Source organism: Globicephala melas, chromosome 3, assembly GCF_963455315.2.
Source record: "Globicephala melas chromosome 3, mGloMel1.2, whole genome shotgun sequence".
In the NCBI taxonomy this organism is placed as follows: Eukaryota; Metazoa; Chordata; class Mammalia; order Artiodactyla; family Delphinidae; genus Globicephala; species Globicephala melas.
Genome location: NC_083316.1, coordinates 32,458,062 through 32,466,298, shown reverse-complemented (window position 1 = coordinate 32,466,298; position 8,237 = coordinate 32,458,062). Strand labels below are relative to the sequence as shown.

At 39.5% G+C, this 8,237-nt stretch overlaps 1 pseudogene; it reads left to right on the top strand.

Moving 5' to 3' along the window:
- Positions 1–2,422: 2,422 nt before the first annotated feature.
- Positions 2,423–3,846, top strand: LOC115866457 (cilia- and flagella-associated protein 53 pseudogene; annotated as a pseudogene).
- Positions 3,847–8,237: the final 4,391 nt, after the last annotated feature.

Genomic DNA, 8,237 nt, shown 5'->3' with positions numbered 1-8,237 from the left:
GGCTTCAATATTTTAAAATTCTCTCTGAATACGGCTTTAATGTCTAATCTAATAGCAGATATTAAAGTTTCTGGTAAGAATTACCTTTGATTTTAAAGCACACCAAATTACAATTAACAAATTGACATGACTTTTGCTTAGAAGAGACTGTGAGTGTTCACCCTTTATTACTGAGAATATCCCAGTTGAGTCTAAGAATGAAATGATTGGCTTTATGAGAAGCAAAGTGCCTTGTCTAACATCAGGTGACTTTCAGAAAGTCACATTTTCTGATGCTACTCAACCATTCAAATCTTTCTCAAACTTTAAGACGCTGAACTAGAATTACCTTTCCCAATGAAGGTTTCCCATGCCAAGTCTCACCCTTCTTGAATTCATAGGACTTACTATTTGCATGTACCCTTCATTTGGGAGATTAAACAGACTGCAGTGTATTGACATGTACATTTCCTGTGTTTGCCTTTCACCATGCAGTCATGGTTAAGAATCTTGTCTTTAAAGTCAAATTACCTGTTTCAAAATGTAAATTTGACACTTACTAGCTGTTAATTAATATTTTTGGGATTAGTTTCCTCATCTGTCAAATGGAGACAACAATGCTTCCCTCGCAGGGCGGTAGAAAGATTATTTTATCAAAAACTGTAAAATCAGTCAAAAAAGTGCCTGCCATATAGTAAACCCTTAAGAATTAATAGATAGTGTCAAGCATATTGCTACAGGTATGATGCTTATGCAGCAGAAATCCCAAGAGGTAGCAGTGAGTCCCACAGCTCATAATAGTACTATTATTAAATGACAGAATTTATTAGATATTTTTAAATTAATTAGATTTTTAAAGTATAATTTACATACACTAAAATTTATCCATTTTAATGGTACAATTTGATGAGTTTTGACAACAGTTGAATAACCATAACCACAAATAAGGTAAAGAAAATTTCCATCACCCTAATATGTCTTATGCCCTTTTTCATATATCCCTTGTTCTTACCCCCAACTCCTAGGGACCCCCAAGCCCTAGCAACCACTGGTCTACTATATGTCACTATAGCTTTCCTTTCAGATAGAACTCTATGTGAATAAAATCATACCATATGCTATCTTTTGTGTCTGGATTCTGTTACTTAGTGTAATGATTTTAAGATCCCTCTATGTTGTTTTGTATAGCAGTACTGTTCATTCCTTTTATTTCATATTAGTATTTCATAGATATTTGGATTGTTTCTAGGTTTCAGCTACTGTGAACAAAGCTGCTATGAAAATTTGCATACAAGACTTCGTGCAGACATTGGTCTTGGCAATATCTTTCTGGATACATCTCCTCAGACAGGGAAACAAAAGTAAACAAATGAGACCACATCAAACTAAACGCTTCTGCACAGCAAAGGAGACCATCAACCAAACAAAAAGACAACCTACCAAATGGGAGAAGATATTTGAAAATCCTATATCTGATAAAGGGTTATATCCAAAATATATAAAGAACTCATACAACTCAACAACAGCAAAAAAACAACCTGATTTAATAATGGGCAAGGAGTTGAATAGACATTTTTCCAAAGAAGACATACAGATGGCCAATAGTCACGTGGAAAAATGTTTAACATCACTAGTTATTAGAGAAATGAAAATCAAAACCACAATGAGCTATCACCTCTCACCTGTTAGAATGGCTATTATCAAAAAGGCAAGAGATAACAAGTGTCGGAAAGGAGGTGGAGAAACACCTCACACACTGTTGGTGGGAATATAAATTGGTGCAGGCATTATGTAAAACAATATGGAGATTCCTCAAAATATTAAGAATAGAACTAGCATATGACCCAGCTATTCCACTCTGGATAGTTTTTGAAGAATATGAAAAAACGAATTCAAAAAGTTGTATACACCCCTATGTTCATGGCAGCATTATTTACAATACCCAAGATATGGAAATAGCCTAAGTACACATCAATGGGTGAATGGATATAAAGATGTGGTATATATATATATATATATACAATGGAATACTACTAAGCCAGAAAAAATGAAATCTTGCCATTTGCATATAGATCCATATAGATGGATCTTGAGGGTATTATTCTAAGTGAAATAAGCCAGATGGAGAAGGACAAGTACCTTATGAATTCACTCATACGTGGTAAATAAATAAATAAGTAAATAAATTAAACCAAACAAAAATAAACATGTAGATACAGAGAACAGAGTAATGGTTACCAGAGGGGAAGGTGTGTGGGAAGGTCTGAACCAGTAAAGGGAATTATGTATCACAATGGATAGAAACTAAGCTTTTGGTGGTGAGCACACTGTAGTGTATACATTAGGTGAAATAGAATGTTGTACACATGAAACATATATGTTATAAACCAATGTTACCTCAATATATTAAAATATTTAAGTACAGTATTCCATCTACACTGACAAAAGATGAAATAAACTACATGAACATTTAACATCAGAAGAAAATGAGTATTTTACTGAAATGCAGTTGAAAGAAGAAACAATTGAGGAGGAAAACAAAGAATGAGAAGAAAAATCATTATTGAAAGAGAAAAAAGGAAAATAAAGACAGAGTTTTGTGGCTAAAAAGTTAGATAGCAATTCAAATAATGCTGCGAGAAGGTCCATGTTGAGTTGCTTTATATCCGTCAGAAGGTGTGTGAAGAGCGGAAAGCACAGGCAGAATTCAGTGAGGAGCTGAAGAGGTAGAAGCTGGTGGAAGAGGAGATGGTCTCAGAATCCTGGGAGAAAGACCAATGAGCCAAGAAAAACTGAGAAGCCCAGGAGGCGAGGAGACAGAAAGAGCTGGTGGAGAACACACACCAGGGGCTGGGCACCCAGGTCACCAACATCAAACACAAGAGTGGGTGGTGCAGCGACAGAGAAGAGGAGAAACAACGGTACAAAGGGTAAACTTGAGAAAGAACAGTATAAGCTAAAGGAAGAGGAGACAAAGCAGGAAATTAGGACCTTTTTGCAAAAAGCCCTCTGAGAGAAGGTAGGACCTATTCAACAGGAATAGAGAACAGAGCAGGACTTGAACATGAAACTCATGCAAAGGGCCCTTCAAAAGTTCCACGAATAGGGATTCCCTGGTGGCGCAGTGGTTGAGAGTCCGCCTGCCGATGCAGGGGACACGGGTTCGTGCCCCGGTCCAGGAAGATCCCACATGCCGCGGAGCGGCTGAGCGCGTGAACCATGGCCACTGAGCCTGCGCGTCCAGAGCCTGTGCTCCGCAACGGGAGAGGCCACCACAAAAAAAAAAAAAAAAAGGTCCACGAAGAGACTAATAAGAAAGAAGCAAGAAAAGAGAAGACATGGGAAGAAAACGGAAGCTTTCTCAGGGATATTTAGCAGAGCAACGTGAAGAGGAAGATGCTTGGGAGAAAGAATTAAACAGAATAATAGAGGAAAAGAAGGAAAAGAAGTTGGCTGAGAAGGACAGTTTGCTGCGACTTGACAGGAAGGAAAGGAAACACCGTGGGAATGAGGTCATGTGTACAAGAAAAGTTCAAGTGCAAGAAAGCTTGCAAAGAAAAGGCAAAGAACAGGAAGAAGGTGCTATGGAATAGGATCCCACAAATGAAGGTCTTGAAGAACTTAACAGAGAGTAGGAGAATTTTGCAAGAGGCTACGGTTTAGCCCAAGAGTACAGAAGGCTGCTGCAGATGCAAATATCCTACCAGCTGCAGTCTCAGGAAGCAGAGGAGGACGAAGTTTCAAGCAGAGATAGCAGCAAACAAGATTTGTCAGGACAAGATCCAGGAGATCTGGATCACCCATCAGGTGTCATCCAGAAACATGCACCCCATGTGGACAGTTTGTCATAATAAGCTTCCAGCATAGTCTCATAAACGCCAGCATATTTTTTCTCAGTCTTTTAATATTTATGACTACAATATGCTTGTATGTTCTTTAAAAATAACAAAGTACAGTAGCCTCTTCAATTTTATCACCATCCTTGCAGACCCACAAGCAGCCCAGCATGTTATTATTAGGAGGGACATTCCTTAGAACTGGCGATCTGTTTCCATGAGAGTTGAGAATTGGCAGACAGAAAAAAAAAAAATTGCTTTACTACTCCAGGAGGCTGGTGACAATGGGCCAACCAGCTGTGATCTTGGGATTAATGGATAGCGACAGAAGCCACCAGGTTCCTGGGCATCTCCTGATCTCGAGGCAAAGAAAGTTAACACGAGAGGGGAACAGTGTGGCTGAGCCAGGCAGGCCTCTTCTGGAAACTGGCAGCCCCTCCTGGGGTCACTGAGGTGACAGGCCTGGACAGCCGGCTGACCTCCTCAAGTATCTGCAGTAACCTTGGATTTTTGTCCCAGGCTCCTCTGGGTGTGCTAGCCTCTTCTAGGGTTTTTCAGCATCCCTGTCCCAGGGCCTTACAAGGAAATCACTTGGCTGCCCCAGGCTGTGGCCAGGAGCCCTTGATCATTGCTGTGCAGGTGGGACCCCTCCCCCTCCTGACTCTACAGCTGGCTAACGTTTCCTTCCCTCCTTCCTGCCCCAAACTTATACAAAACAAGTCTTCAGGGTCTCAGTGGGGACCCTGGGGAGAGAAAGGGGTCAAGCACATATAGTGAACCTACCATCTTCACAGAATCCTTGGAAAATTATATATTACATTTTTGTTATAATTTCTAAGTAGTTTTACTTTTCCCACACATTATATGTTCTTTGAGAATAGAAATTTTATCTTTTAATTCTCTCTTATCTCTTTCATGGTGTTTGGTTTAAATTTGAGATTCAGGAAATACCTTCTGCTCCCAGAATCCCCTTTACAGGCAATTCCAAGTCATACCTGTAGGTGGGGCAAGTGATATATTTCTCCTGCCTGAGAAAAGCAAGCCAGGATTCCACGAGGTAGCTCTCAGACTTTCTGAATTTTGATTGTTTCTCAAGCTTGGTAAGGATTTACCTCATATGAAAGAGGTGGGTAAAAAAATCTCCTTTAAGTCTTAAGAAATTGTTTCTATGGGTGACGGAGAAAATGAGTAACTTCTCAGCCCACACCTCACAGCATTAGCTAAGTGAAATGGTTCTTTCGGAAAGTGAGAAGAACAGATGTCAGAAGGTAAAAAAAAAAAAAAAAGTGCTAAAAATAGTAGGTTCTTCTGCCAAGATTTTATCATCTGGGGTTTTGATTTAAAATTCCATTCAGATGCTATTTGTTAAATACGATTAAAAAAAAAAAAAAGTCATCCCCCATCCCGCCTCCACGACGGGCTGGAAAACTTACTTTTGATGCTTCATTGACCTTGGCTGTCCACCCTGTTCCACTGAAATGAGCAGGTTATTTTCTCTAAAAGTAAATGCCTGAGACTGTGTTTATAGATGCTAATAGATTAAGTGAAACTGCTCTCTGTGACCACTATTCAAGGGTTAAAGATCAAAGCTCACATTAGCTTTGTTAAAGTATAATCTGGCGCCTTGCTCAGTACAGCGTGATGCTGGTTCATCTTTAATGCTGTGCTTGGAGGAAGGTAGAAGGATGAATCCAAGGGGAATTCTTCTTAGTCAGTTTTTTAAATTGCCTTCATCTACCACTAAAGAGAAAGCCAGAGAACTTAAATGCGTCTTTCATTTTGGAGGAAAGAGATAGATTGACTCTGGTTAATGAAAGTATGCCTTGGATTATCTAACCAAATAAATGGCACTGGATTTTGTTAAAAAAGCAACTTGTGAGACACACACTGACCTGTAGGCAGGAGTGCTTCCTGCCTGGTGTACTTCTGTTTAATTGGGCTTCACCAGCACGAAGGTTGGCCTGGAAGCTTTCCACAGTGGTCTGCACCCTGGACTTACCCAGCACATAGAATTCACTGGTAAAGACAATAGTTAGCAAACCACAACAACATGGCTGGTTTAAATGAGCTTTTGGGCTGGCTGTGCTGGAAAGCCATGCTGTTACCTGCAGAGCTCCCACTGTATACTTGCCTACTGATGTGCCTGCCGTTTGGGGCAGGAAGTAAAGGAGAGAATGGTGGCTAGTGTCTGAGATCCTTAGATTATAGGAGGAGTGCTAGAACCTGCCAGAACCGTTTCCTTCATTCCTTCCCAAGAAGATTCTTGTAATGGGTTCAGAAGCAGCTAGGCCTACTCAAAAGAAACTTAAAATGGCAAAACTTTCAAGGCTCAGGTGACAAAATATGGCATGGAATTTGGGAGAATGCTGAATTAGGGGCTGTCTGTGCCCCAAACCAGCAGTACTCTATGCTATTTGATTGGAACCTTTGGGGGAGTCTGGAAACAGCAAGACAGAGGTGTCTCCCTAGGTGACTGACAAGGCTGGTGTTCTTATCCTGAGTCAGCTTTGTAAGCAGCTGATGTGCACAAGCAAGAGAGGAAAATAGAACAGACGTCCTGCAGTGTCTTGAAAATGGCCTAATTATGCTCTAGCATTACTTTGGCCAATTCCTGACAAAGAGCATCCTTCTTCCCTAAGTTAATAGACAACATAATATACTTTGTTGAGAACATACCTGCAACCATCACTTGGCTTAGACTATCTCAATTCATCTTCACAGAAATCCCCTGGAGTGTTAGTATTACCATCCCCACTTGATAGATGAGGAATCTGAGGCCCAGAGAAGATAAATATCCAAGGTCTCACAGGTAATAAAAGGTAGAATTCAGATTTAAACACAAGCAGTTTCATCCCAAAGCCTATGGCTGGATACACTATAATGGACTATTTTTCCAAAGCAAAAATCCCCCACTTATATGCGTACTAGACAGAAGTGTTATCCTTACTATTATTGCAGATAGAAAAAAAATGTATGTGTTATGGAAGCAAAGATATAAATAGCACAGGGAACAAGGTATTAACTCCGGGTTTATGTGCCTCATCAAGGAGATCCCTGCAAGAGATTAAAATGATGTTTGTCAAGCAAATAGGACGGGGAAAGGGAGTCCAGGCAGAAGGGACACACCTGCAAAGCCTGGACAGCACTGCAGAGCATGACGTGTTGGTGTAACTGGAAGCAGACTGGTTTAGCTGGAGCGTAAGCCACAGGTGAGGACATGAGGTTGGCCAGGTAGACAAGAGTCAGATCTGGTCAGATGGGGACTTTGGGAGAGTGCATTCCCTGGTTTGGAGATAAGGAGCTTTTATCCCATGAATGGTGTCAAGTCACTAGAAGACTCTAGGCATTCGATATGTGTGTGAGGGCGGCAGTGACACAGCTAGCCTATCGTGGCAAGGGTAAGAAACTGAAAGTAGATAACTACTGTATTATTTTCCATAGTAGGGTCACTCCACTTCATTTTTTAAATTTTTATTTTATTTATTTTTTAAAATATTTTTTACATATATTTTTTATTGAAGTATAGTTGATTTACAATGTTTGTTAGTTTCAGGTGTACAGCAAAGTGATTCAGTTATATATTATATATATATATAATATATATATATAAAATGTATATTCTTTTTCAGATTCTTTTCTCATATAGGTTATTACAAAATATTGAGTATAGTTCCCTGTGCTATACAGTACGTCCTTGTTGTTTATCCATTTTACATACAGTAGTGTGTATATGTTACACCCAAATTCCTAATCTATTCCTCATCCCCCTACCTTTCCTCTTTGGTAACTGTAAGTTTGTTTTCTATGTCTGTGAGTCTGTTTCTGTTTGGTAAAGAAGTTCATTTGTATCATTTTTTTAATTCCACATACAAGTGATATCATATGATATTTATCTTTGACTGACTTACTTCACTTAGTATGATAATCTCTAGGTACGCCACTTCAGTTTGACATTAAACAGTATGGCCATTTCAGAGGAACTCATGCAGCCAGGGGGCATTGAATGGAATGAAGTTTCCCTCCAGGGTACTCAACACAGAAATGGATGCTTTGTTCCTATTCTCCTATGGCTACAGTCCTTCCTCCACCTGATTTCCAGGAATTTAGAATACCCCTCTTGTCTCTTTTTACAGAATACTTGCCTGTGGGGAATTAAAATACATTTCTCAGTGTTTATATGTACAATTCAAGGTTTCAGTAGAAAGTTGGCTTTCCTGGCGAGTGAGTTGACAGCCCTGGAAACCCTCCCACTGATTCTAAATAGGGAGCTGAAGTCTCTTCACCACTAGCAGGTCAATTTTGTTTGTTTCACACTTATATATATAAACACACGTATATATATATATATATGTATATATATATATACATACATATACATATATCTCTTAATGTAAATGACATTAACAGATGTATGTATATAGA